Source organism: Pseudophryne corroboree, chromosome 4, assembly GCF_028390025.1.
Source record: "Pseudophryne corroboree isolate aPseCor3 chromosome 4, aPseCor3.hap2, whole genome shotgun sequence".
Taxonomy (NCBI): domain Eukaryota; kingdom Metazoa; phylum Chordata; class Amphibia; order Anura; family Myobatrachidae; genus Pseudophryne; species Pseudophryne corroboree.
The window spans coordinates 696,220,534-696,232,763 of record NC_086447.1 but is presented as its reverse complement, the minus strand read 5'-3'; the positions used below and the strand labels follow the sequence as shown (position 1 = coordinate 696,232,763).

The following is a 12,230-nucleotide window of genomic DNA, read 5'->3' as shown; positions in this document are numbered from 1 at the left end:
TATAATCGAATAGGGAAATGTACAAGAGTCATTTTGTTTACATTTGTAAACTACCATACATGTTCCACAAAAGCATTGAAATGTGACAGTGCAAATAAACTTATGTAATAATTTAGACTCCAAACAGAACAAAGTTTGCATAAAAGTTGACCATGCACATTAACATATACATATGCAATGGGGTTCAGAATGTAATCCTGATGGACTGGATGCCTATGGTCAGAATACCGACATAAGCAACCTGACCATTAAAATCCTGACAGCCCTGCAGTTAATACCATAACCCTTCCATGTTCCCTGCCCTAACCCTAATCCTCCCTTTTGGGTGTCTAAACCTTACACCCTCTCCTTGGGTGCCTAAACCTTACCCTCCCCGGGATGCCTAACACTAACCCTCCATTCCCCAATGCCTAAAGCTAATGCTCCCTGCTTGGTGTCTAACAATAACCTCCTCTTCTAAGTGACTAAACCAAACCCTCCCTCCCTGGTACCTAACTCTAACCTACCTGTCCCTACACCGTAACCCCCCTTCTAATGCCTAAACCTAACCTCTCCCCTCCCCGTGGCAGGACAAGATTACATCCTGCTGAGAGGACATTCAGAATTCTAGGTGTCAGTATTTTCATGCTGTTAATCCCACCTCTGTTGGCATTTTGGTGCCGTTATTATGGCTGGTGGGTACGATTATGGTGTCAGTATTATGATAGCCAGGATCCCGCATGGAAGCCTTTTAACTGGGTCCCATGCTTTGCAAAAGTATTTGCCATGAAAATGTCAAAAGCCTCACATCAGGATGGCTGAGTGGTTAAGGTGTTGGACTTAAGATTCAATGGATTTTCATCTGCATGGGATAGATCCCCACTTCTGGTTTGTATTTCAATTTCAGCTAACCAAATGAGGAAGAATTTGTCAATTAGGGAAAACTTTCAAACTATGGTGAAAGTCAATAACTTAAGCTACAGTACTTTGATAAAAAAAATATTTTCAATCCATTTTCTCCAAAGAAACTGATTTTATATAACGTAAGTTAACAATGACATCCTAATATCCATTAAAATACCCAGTTATGTAATATTTTAAACTCCAAACAGTACAAAGTTAACCATGCACATCATAATTAACATGAATAGTGCATTAGTATTTGCCATGAAAAGCTCCTGGGCACCACACCAGGATGGCTGCATTGTTAAGGCATTTGACTTAAGATCCAATGGATACATATCTGCATGGGATCAAACCCCAATTCTGGTATGCATGTTAATTTCAGATTCCTAAATATGTACAAGGTATAACTTTATTTTTTAAGGACATGTACAAATGTTGATGTTGCTTGCATTTGTAAACCACCATACTTGTTCCACAAAATCCTTGACATGTGACAGGGCAAAAAAGAATGATAGCGACTATCTACAAATGTTGCTTGTAATCATTCAAAAGAAAGGACAGTCTTGATAGATGAGCAGTTAGAAATGTGGTGAAAATTAATGTCTTTAAACAAATATGGAATTATTATAAAACTTTTTATTCATAAGAGCCTTACTTGTGAGGAATAGAAATATAAGTATCATACTTTAAAAAAAAAAACAATTACCAGACTTATGTAATAAGTAACAGTCAAAGCAGTATAAAGTTTGCTGAATAATTGCCCATGCACATTAAAAGATACATATGCTTTGCAATAGTATTTGACATGTAAATCAAACCAAGATGGCCGAGTGGTTAAGGTGTTGGACTTAATTTCAGCTAACTAAATATTTATGATGAAGATTTCGGCAATTAGGGAAAACTCTCAAAATTCTGTGAAAATCATTAACTTAAATTTAAATTACATTGCTAAAAAAATATTTTCAATCCATTTTTTCAAAGAACCTGGCTTTCTATGAAGAAAAGAAACAATGATATCATAATATCCATTAAAATACCAAAAGTTATGTAATATTTTAAACTCCAAGCGGTTCAAAGTTAACAATGCACAGGAAAATAAACATGAATAGTGCAATAGTATCTGCATTGAAAACACCCAGGGCAACATACCAGGATGGCCGAGTGGTTAAGGCGTTGGACTTAAGATCCAATGGATATATATCCGCGTGGGTTCGAACCCCACTTCTGGTATGTATTTTAATTTCGGATTCCTAAATATGTACAAGGAACAATATAATCGAATAGGGAAATGTACAAGAGTCATTTTGTTTACATTTGTAAACTACCATACATGTTCCACAAAAGCATTGAAATGTGACAGTGCAAATAAACTTATGTAATAATTTAGACTCCAAACAGTACAAAGTTTGCATAAAAGTTGACCATGCACATTAACATATACATATGCAATGGGGTTCAGAATGTAATCCTGATGGACTGGATGCCTATGGTCAGAATACCGACATCAGCAACCTGACCATTAAAATCCTGACAGCCCTGCAGTTAATACCATAACCCTTCCATGTTCCCTGCCCTAACCCTAATCCTCCCTTTTGGGTGTCTAAACCTTACACCCTCTCCTTGGGTGCCTAAAATTTACCCTCCCCGGGATGCCTAACACTAACCCTCCATTCCCCAATGCCTAAAGCTAATGCTCCCTGCTTGGTGTCTAACACTAACCTCCTCTTCTAAGTGACTAAACCAAACCCTCCCTCCCTGGTACCTAACTCTAACCTACCTGTCCCTATACCGTAACCCCCCTTCTAATGCCTAAACCTAACCTCCCCCCTCCCCGTGGCAGGACAAGATTACATCCTGCTGAGAGGACATTCAGAATTCTAGGTGTCAGTATTTTCATGCTGTTAATCCCACCTCTGTTGGCATTTTGGTGCCGTTATTATGGCTGGTGGGTACGATTATGGTGTCAGTATTATGAAAGCCAGGATCCCGCACGGAAGCCTTTTAACTGGGTACCATGCTTTGCAAAAGTATTTGCCATGAAAATGTCAAAAGCCTCACATCAGGATGGCCGAGTGGTTAAGGTGTTGGACTTAAGATTCAATGGATTTACATCTGCATGGGATAGATCCCCACTTCTGGTTTGTATTTCAATTTCAGCTAACCAAATGAGGAAGAATTTGTCAATTAGGGAAAACTTTCAAACTATGGTGAAAGTCAATAACTTAAGCTACAGTACTTTAATAAAAAAAATATTTTCAATCCATTTTTTCAAAGAACCTGGCTTTTTATGAAGAAAAGAAACAATGATATCATGATATCCATTAAAATACCAAAAGTTATGTAATATTTTAAATCCAAGCGGTTCAAAGTTAACAATGCACAGGAAAATGAACATGAATAGTGCAATAGTATTTGCATTGAAAACACCCAGAGCAACATACCAGGATGGCCGAGTGGTTAAGGCGTTGGACTTAAGATCCAATCGATATATATCCGCGTTGGTTTGAACCACACTTCTGGTATGTATTTTAATTTCGGATTCCTAAATATGTGCAAGGAACAATATAATCGAATAGGGAAATGTACAAGAGTCATTTTGTTTACATTTGTAAACTACCATACATGTTCCACAAAAGCATTGAAATGTGACAGTGCAAATAAACTTATGTAATAATTTAGACTCCAAACAGAACAAAGTTTGCATAAAAGTTGACCATGCACATTAACATATACATATGCAATGGGGTTCAGAATGTAATCCTGATGGACTGGATGCCTATGGTCAGAATACCGACATAAGCAACCTGACCATTAAAATCCTGACAGCCCTGCAGTTAATACCATAACCCTTCCATGTTCCCTGCCCTAACCCTAATCCTCCCTTTTGGGTGTCTAAACCTTACACCCTCTCCTTGGGTGCCTAAACCTTACCCTCCCCGGGATGCCTAACACTAACCCTCCATTCCCCAATGCCTAAAGCTAATGCTCCCTGCTTGGTGTCTAACAATAACCTTCTCTTCTAAGTGACTAAACCAAACCCTCCCTCCCTGGTACCTAACTCTAACCTACCTGTCCCTACACCGTAACCCCCCTTCTAATGCCTAAACCTAACCTCTCCCCTCCCCGTGGCAGGACAAGATTACATCCTGCTGAGAGGACATTCAGAATTCTAGGTGTCAGTATTTTCATGCTGTTAATCCCACCTCTGTTGGCATTTTGGTGCCGTTATTATGGCTGGTGGGTACGATTATGGTGTCAGTATTATGATAGCCAGGATCCCGCATGGAAGCCTTTTAACTGGGTCCCATGCTTTGCAAAAGTATTTGCCATGAAAATGTCAAAAGCCTCACATCAGGATGGCTGAGTGGTTAAGGTGTTGGACTTAAGATTCAATGGATTTTCATCTGCATGGGATAGATCCCCACTTCTGGTTTGTATTTCAATTTCAGCTAACCAAATGAGGAAGAATTTGTCAATTAGGGAAAACTTTCAAACTATGGTGAAAGTCAATAACTTAAGCTACAGTACTTTGATAAAAAAAATATTTTCAATCCATTTTCTCCAAAGAAACTGATTTTATATAACGTAAGTTAACAATGACATCCTAATATCCATTAAAATACCCAGTTATGTAATATTTTAAACTCCAAACAGTACAAAGTTAACCATGCACATCATAATTAACATGAATAGTGCATTAGTATTTGCCATGAAAAGCTCCTGGGCACCACACCAGGATGGCTGCATTGTTAAGGCATTTGACTTAAGATCCAATGGATACATATCTGCATGGGATCAAACCCCAATTCTGGTATGCATGTTAATTTCAGATTCCTAAATATGTACAAGGTATAACTTTATTTTTTAAGGACATGTACAAATGTTGATGTTGCTTGCATTTGTAAACCACCATACTTGTTCCACAAAATCCTTGACATGTGACAGGGCAAAAAAGAATGATAGTGACTATCTACAAATGTTGCTTGTAATCATTCAAAAGAAAGGACAGTCTTGATAGATGAGCAGTTCGAAATGTGGTGAAAATTAATGTCTTTAAACAAATATGGAATTATTATAAAACTTTTTATTCATAAGAGCCTTACTTGTGAGGAATAGAAATATAAGTATCATACTTTAAAAAAAAAAACAATTACCAGACTTATGTAATAAGTAACAGTCAAAGCAGTATAAAGTTTGCTGAATAATTGCCCATGCACATTAAAAGATACATATGCTTTGCAATAGTATTTGACATGTAAATCAAACCAGGATGGCTGAGTGGTTAAGGCGTTGGACTTAAGATCCAATGGATACATATCCGCGTGGGTTCGATCCCCACTTCTGGTATGCATTTTAATTTCAGCTAACTAAATATTTATGATGAAGATTTCGGCAATTAGGGAAAACTCTCAAAATTCTGTGAAAATCATTAACTTAAATTACATTGCTAAAAAAATATTTTCAATCTATTTTTTCAAAGAACCTGGCTTTCTATGAAGAAAAGAAACAATGATATCATAATATCCATTAAAATACCAAAAGTTATGTAATATTTTAAACTCCAAGCGGTTCAAAGTTAACAATGCACAGGAAAATAAACATGAATAGTGCAATAGTATTTGCATTGAAAATACCAAAGACAACATACCAGGATGGCCGAGTGGTTAAGGCGTTGGACTTAAGATCCAATGGATATATATCCGCGTGGGTTCGAACCCCACTTCTGGTATGTATTTTAATTTCGGATTCCTAAATATGTACAAGGAACAATATAATCGAATAGGGAAATGTACAAGAGTCATTTTGTTTACATTTGTAAACTACCATACATGTTCCACAAAAGCATTGAAATGTGACAGTGCAAATAAACTTATGTAATAATTAAGACTCCAAACAGTACAAAGTTTGCATAAAAGTTGACCATGCACATTAACATATACATATGCAATGGGGTTCTGAATGTAATCCTGATGGACTGGATGCCTATGGTCAGAATACCGACATCAGCAACCTGACCATTAAAATCCTGACAGCCCTACAGTTAATACCATAACCCTTCCATGTTCCCTGCCCTAACCCTAATCCTCCCTTTTGGGTGCCTAAACCTTACCCTCCCCGGGATGCCTGACACTAACCCTCCATTCCCCAATGCCTAAAGCTAATGCTCCCTGCTTGGTGTCTAACACTAACCTCCTCTTCTAAGTGACTAAACCAAACCCTCCCTCTCTGGTACCTAACTCTAACCTACCTGTCCCTACACCCCCCTTCTAATGCCTAAACCTAACCTCCCCCCTCCCAGTGGCAGGACAAGATTACATCCTGCTGAGAGGACATTCAGAATTCTAGGTGTCAGTATTTTCATGCTGTTAATCCCACCTCTGTTGGCATTTTGGTGCCGTTATTATGGCTGGTGGGTACGATTATGGTGTCAGTATTATGATAGCCAGGATCCCGCACGGAAGCCTTTTAACTGGGTACCATGCTTTGCAAAGTATTTGCCATGAAAATGTCAAAAGCCTCACATCAGGATGGCCGAGTGGTTAAGGTGTTGGACTTAAGATGCAATGGATTTACATCTGCATGGGATAGATCCCCACTTCTGGTTTGTATTTCAATTTCAGCTAACCAAATGAGGAAGAATTTGTCAATTAGGGAAAACTTTCAAACTATGGTGAAAGTCAATAACTTAAGCTACAGTACTTTAATAAAAAAAATATTTTCAATCCATTTTTTCAAAGAACCTGGCTTTCTATGAAGAAAAGAAACAATGATATCACAATATCCATTAAAATACCAAAAGTTATGTAATATTTTAAAATCCAAGCGGTTCAAAGTTAACAATGCACAGGAAAATGAACATGAATTGTGCAATAGTATTTACATTGAAAATACCCAGTGCAATATACCAGGATGGCCGAGTGGTTAAGGCGTTGGACTTAAGATCCAATCGATATATATCCGCGTTGGTTTGAACCACACTTCTGGTATGTATTTTAATTTCGGATTCCTAAATATGTACAAGGAACAATATAATCGAATAGGGAAATGTACAAGAGTCATTTTGTTTACATTTGTAAACTACCATACATGTTCCACAAAAGCATTGAAATGTGACAGTGCAAATAAACTTATGTAATAATTTAGACTCCAAACAGAACAAAGTTTGCATAAAAGTTGACCATGCACATTAACATATACATATGCAATGGGGTTCAGAATGTAATCCTGATGGACTGGATGCCTATGGTCAGAATACCGACATCAGCAACCTGACCATTAAAATCCTGACAGCCCTGCAGTTAATACCATAACCCTTCCATGTTCCCTGCCCTAACCCTAATCCTCCCTTTTGGGTGTCTAAACCTTACACCCTCTCCTTGGGTGCCTAAACCTTACCCTCCCCGGGATGCCTAACACTAACCCTCCATTCCCCAATGCCTAAAGCTAATGCTCCCTGCTTGGTGTCTAACAATAACCTCCTCTTCTAAGTGACTAAACCAAACCCTCCCTCCCTGGTACCTAACTCTAACCTACCTGTCCCTACACCGTAACCCCCCTTCTAATGCCTAAACCTAACCTCTCCCCTCCCCGTGGCAGGACAAGATTACATCCTGCTGAGAGGACATTCAGAATTCTAGGTGTCAATATTTTCATGCTGTTAATCCCACCTCTGTTGGCATTTTGGTGCCGTTATTATGGCTGGTGGGTACGATTATGGTGTCAGTATTATGATAGCCAGGATCCCGCATGGAAGCCTTTTAACTGGGTCCCATGCTTTGCAAAAGTATTTGCCATGAAAATGTCAAAAGCCTCACATCGGGATGGCTGAGTGGTTAAGGTGTTGGACTTAAGATTCAATGGATTTTTATCTGCATGGGATAGATCCCCACTTCTGGTTTGTATTTCAATTTCAGCTAACCAAATGAGGAAGAATTTGTCAGTTAGGGAAAACTTTCAAACTATGGTGAAAGTCAATAACTTAAGCTACTGTACTTTGATAAAAAAAATGTTTTCAATCCATTTTCTCCAAAGAAACTGATTTTATATAACGTAAGTTAACAATGACATCCTAATATCCATTAAAATACCCAGTTATGTAATATTTTAAACTCCAAACAGTACAAAGTTAACCATGCACATCATAATTAACATGAATAGTGCATTAGTATTTGCCATGAAAAGCTCCTGGGCACCACACCAGGATGGCTGCATTGTTAAGGAATTTGACTTAAGATCCAATGGATATATATCTGCATGGGATCAAACCCCAATTCTGGTATGCATGTTAATTTCAGATTCCTAAATATGTACAAGGTATAACTTTATTTTTTAAGGACATGTACAAAAGTTGATGTTGCTTGCATTTGTAAACCACCATACTTGTTCCACAAAATCCTTGACATGTGACAGGGCAAAAAAGAATGATAGCGACTATCTACAAATGTTGCTTGTAATCATTCAAAAGAAAGGACAGTCTTGATAGATGAGCAGTTAGAAATGTGGTGAAAATTAATGTCTTTAAACAAATATGGAATTATTATAAAACTTTTTATTCATAAGAGCCTTACTTGTGAGGAATAGAAATATAAGTATCATACTTTAAAAAAAAAAACAATTACCAGACTTATGTAATAAGTAACAGTCAAAGCAGTATAAAGTTTGCTGAATAATTGCCCATGCACATTAAAAGATACATATGCTTTGCAATAGTATTTGACATGTAAATCAAACCAGGATGGCCGAGTGGTTAAGGCGTTGGACTTAAGTTCCAATGGATACATATCCGCGTGGGTTTGATCCCCACTTCTGGTATGCATTTTAATTTCAGCTAACTAAATATTTATGATGAAGATTTCGGCGATTAGGGAAAACTCTCAAAATTCTGTGAAAATCATTAACTTAAATTACATTGCTAAAAAAATATTTTCAATCCATTTTTTCAAAGAACCTGGCTTTCTATGAAGAAAAGAAACAATGATATCATAATATCCATTAAAATACCAAAAGTTATGTAATATTTTAAACTCCAAGCGGTTCAAAATTAACAATGCACAGGAAAATAAACATGAATAGTGCAATAGTATTTGCATTGAAAATACCCAGGACAACATACCAGGATGGCCGAGTGGTTAAGGCGTTGGACATAAGATCCAATGGATATATATCTGTGTGGGTTCGAACCCCACTTCTGGTATGTACTTTAATTTCGGATTCCTAAATATGTACAAGGAACAATATAATCGAATAGGGAAATGTACAAGAGTCATTTTGTTTACATCTGTAAACTACCATACATGTTCACAAAAGCATTGAAATGTGACAGTGCAAATAAACTTATGTAATAATTTAGACTCCAAACAGTACAAAGTTTGCATAAAAGTTGACCATGCACATTAACATATACATATGCAATGGGGTTCAGAATGTAATCCTGATGGACTGGATGCCTATGGTCAGAATACCGACATCAGCAACCTGACCATTAAAATCCTGACAGCCCTGCAGTTAATACCATAACCCTTCCATGTTCCCTGCCCTAACCCTAATCCTCCCTTTTGGGTGTCTAAACCTTACACCCTCTCCTTGGGTGCCTAAACCTTACCCTCCCCGGGATGCCTAACACTAACCCTCCATTCCCCAATGCCTAAAGCTAATGCTCCCTGCTTGGTGTCTAACAATAACCTCCTCTTCTAAGTGACTAAACCAAACCCTCCCTCCCTGGTACCTAACTCTAACCTACCTGTCCCTACACCGTAACCCCCCTTCTAATGCCTAAACCTAACCTCTCCCCTCCCCGTGGCAGGACAAGATTACATCCTGCTGAGAGGACACTCAGAATTCTAGGTGTCAGTATTTTCATGCTGTTAATCCCACCTCTGTTGGCATTTTGGTGCCATTATTATGGCTGGTGGGTACGATTATGGTGTCAGTATTATGATAGCCAGAATCCCGCATGGAAGCCTTTTAACTGGGTCCCATGCTTTGCAAAAGTATTTGCCATGAAAATGTCAAAAGCCTCACATAAGGATGGCTGAGTGGTTAAGGTGTTGGACTTAAGATTCAATGGATTTACATCTGCATGGGATAGATCCCCACTTCTGGTTTGTATTTCAATTTCAGCTAACCAAATGAGGAAGAATTTGTCAATTAGGGAAAACTTTCAAACTATGGTGAAAGTCAATAACTTAAGCTACAGTACTTTGATAAAAAAAAATGTTTTCAATCCATTTTCTCCAAAGAAACTGATTTTATATAACGTAAGTTAACAATGACATCCTAATATCCATTAAAATACCCAGTTATGTAATATTTTAAACTCCAAACAGTACAAAGTTAACCATGCACATCATAATTAACATGAATAGTGCATTAGTATTTGCCATGAAAAGCTCCTGGGCACCACACCAGGATGGCTGCATTGTTAAGGCATTTGACTTAAGATCCAATGGATATATATCTGCATGGGATCAAACCCCAATTCTGGTATGCATGTTAATTTCAGATTCCTAAATATGTACAAGGTATAACTTTATTTTTTAAGGACATGTACAAAAGTTGATGTTGCTTGCATTTGTAAACCACCATACTTGTTCCACAAAATCCTTGACATGTGACAGGGCAAAAAAGAATGATAGCGACTATCTACAAATGTTGCTTGTAATCATTCAAAAGAAAGGACAGTCTTGATAGATGAGCAGTTCGAAATGTGGTGAAAATTAATATCTTTAAACAAATATGGAATTATTATAAAACTTTTTATTCATAAGAGCCTTACTTGTGAGGAATAGAAATATAAGTATCATACTTTAAAAAAAAAACAATTACCAGACTTATGTAATAAGTAACAGTCAAAGCAGTATAAAGTTTGCTGAATAATTGCCCATGCACATTAAAAGATACATATGCTTTGCAATAGTATTTGACATGTAAATCAAACCAGGATGGCCGAGTGGTTAAGGTGTTGGACTTAATTTCAGCTAACTAAATATTTATGATGAAGATTTCGGCAATTAGGGAAAACTCTCAAAATTCTGTGAAAATCATTAACTTAAATTTAAATTACATTGCTAAAAAAATATTTTCAATCCATTTTTTCAAAGAACCTGGCTTTCTATGAAGAAAAGAAACAATGATATCATAATATCCATTAAAATACCAAAAGTTATGTAATATTTTAAACTCCAAGCGGTTCAAAGTTAACAATGCACAGGAAAATAAACATGAATAGTGCAATAGTATTTGCATTGAAAATACCCAGGCCAACATACCAGGATGGTCGAGTGGTTAAGGCGTTGGACTTAAGATCCAATGGATATATATCCGCGTGGGTTCGAACCCCACTTCTGGTATGTATTTTAATTTCGGATTCCTAAATATGTACAAGGAACAATATAATCGAATAGGGAAATGTACAAGAGTCATTTTGTTTACATTTGTAAACTACCATACATGTTCCACAAAAGCATTGAAATGTGACAGTGCAAATAAACTTATGTAATAATTTAGACTCCAAACAGTACAAAGTTTGCATAAAAGTTGACCATGCACATTAACATATACATATGCAATGGGGTTCAGAATGTAATCCTGATGGACTGGATGCCTATGGTCAGAATACCGACATCAGCAACCTGACCATTAAAATCCTGACAGCCCTGCAGTTAATACCATAACCCTTCCATGTTCCCTGCCCTAACCCTAATCCTCCCTTTTGGGTGTCTAAACCTTACACCCTCTCCTTGGGTGCCTAAACCTTACCCTCCCCGGGATGCCTAACACTAACCCTCCATTCCCCAATGCCTAAAGCTAATGCTCCCTGCTTGGTGTCTAACACTAACCTCCTCTTCTAAGTGACTAAACCAAACCCTCCCTCCCTGGTACCTAACTCTAACCTACCTGTCCCTATACCGTAACCCCCCTTCTAATGCCTAAACCTAACCTCCCCCCTCCCCGTGGCAGGACAAGATTACATCCTGCTGAGAGGACATTCAGAATTCTAGGTGTCAGTATTTTCATGCTGTTAATCCCACCTCTGTTGGCATTTTGGTGCCGTTATTATGGCTGGTGGGTACGATTATGGTGTCAGTATTATGAAAGCCAGGATCCCGCACGGAAGCCTTTTAACTGGGTACCATGCTTTGCAAAAGTATTTGCCATGAAAATGTCAAAAGCCTCACATCAGGATGGCCGAGTGGTTAAGGTGTTGGACTTAAGATTCAATGGATTTACATCTGCATGGGATAGATCCCCACTTCTGGTTTGTATTTCAATTTCAGCTAACCAAATGAGGAAGAATTTGTCAATTAGGGAAAACTTTCAAACTATGGTGAAAGTCAATAACTTAA

At 37.7% G+C, this 12,230-nt stretch overlaps 8 non-coding genes across 8 annotated transcripts; all 8 read left to right on the top strand.

Moving 5' to 3' along the window:
• The first annotated feature begins 2,032 nt into the window (after window positions 1–2,032).
• On the top strand, window positions 2,033–2,115 carry TRNAL-UAA (transfer RNA leucine (anticodon UAA)). Its single transcript has one exon. It is a non-coding gene; the product is annotated as a tRNA-Leu (tRNA).
• Window positions 2,116–3,324: 1,209 nt separating this feature from the next.
• TRNAL-UAA (transfer RNA leucine (anticodon UAA)) lies at window positions 3,325–3,407 on the top strand. The gene has a single exon. It is a non-coding gene; the product is annotated as a tRNA-Leu (tRNA).
• Window positions 3,408–5,149: 1,742 nt separating this feature from the next.
• On the top strand, window positions 5,150–5,232 carry TRNAL-UAA (transfer RNA leucine (anticodon UAA)). Its single transcript has one exon. It is a non-coding gene; the product is annotated as a tRNA-Leu (tRNA).
• A 299-nt stretch (window positions 5,233–5,531) lies between these two features.
• On the top strand, window positions 5,532–5,614 carry TRNAL-UAA (transfer RNA leucine (anticodon UAA)). The gene has a single exon. It is a non-coding gene; the product is annotated as a tRNA-Leu (tRNA).
• Window positions 5,615–6,789: 1,175 nt separating this feature from the next.
• TRNAL-UAA (transfer RNA leucine (anticodon UAA)) lies at window positions 6,790–6,872 on the top strand. The gene has a single exon. It is a non-coding gene; the product is annotated as a tRNA-Leu (tRNA).
• Window positions 6,873–8,614: 1,742 nt separating this feature from the next.
• On the top strand, window positions 8,615–8,697 carry TRNAL-UAA (transfer RNA leucine (anticodon UAA)). The gene has a single exon. It is a non-coding gene; the product is annotated as a tRNA-Leu (tRNA).
• Window positions 8,698–8,996: 299 nt separating this feature from the next.
• On the top strand, window positions 8,997–9,079 carry TRNAL-UAA (transfer RNA leucine (anticodon UAA)). The gene has a single exon. It is a non-coding gene; the product is annotated as a tRNA-Leu (tRNA).
• A 2,072-nt stretch (window positions 9,080–11,151) lies between these two features.
• TRNAL-UAA (transfer RNA leucine (anticodon UAA)) lies at window positions 11,152–11,234 on the top strand. The gene has a single exon. It is a non-coding gene; the product is annotated as a tRNA-Leu (tRNA).
• Window positions 11,235–12,230: the final 996 nt, after the last annotated feature.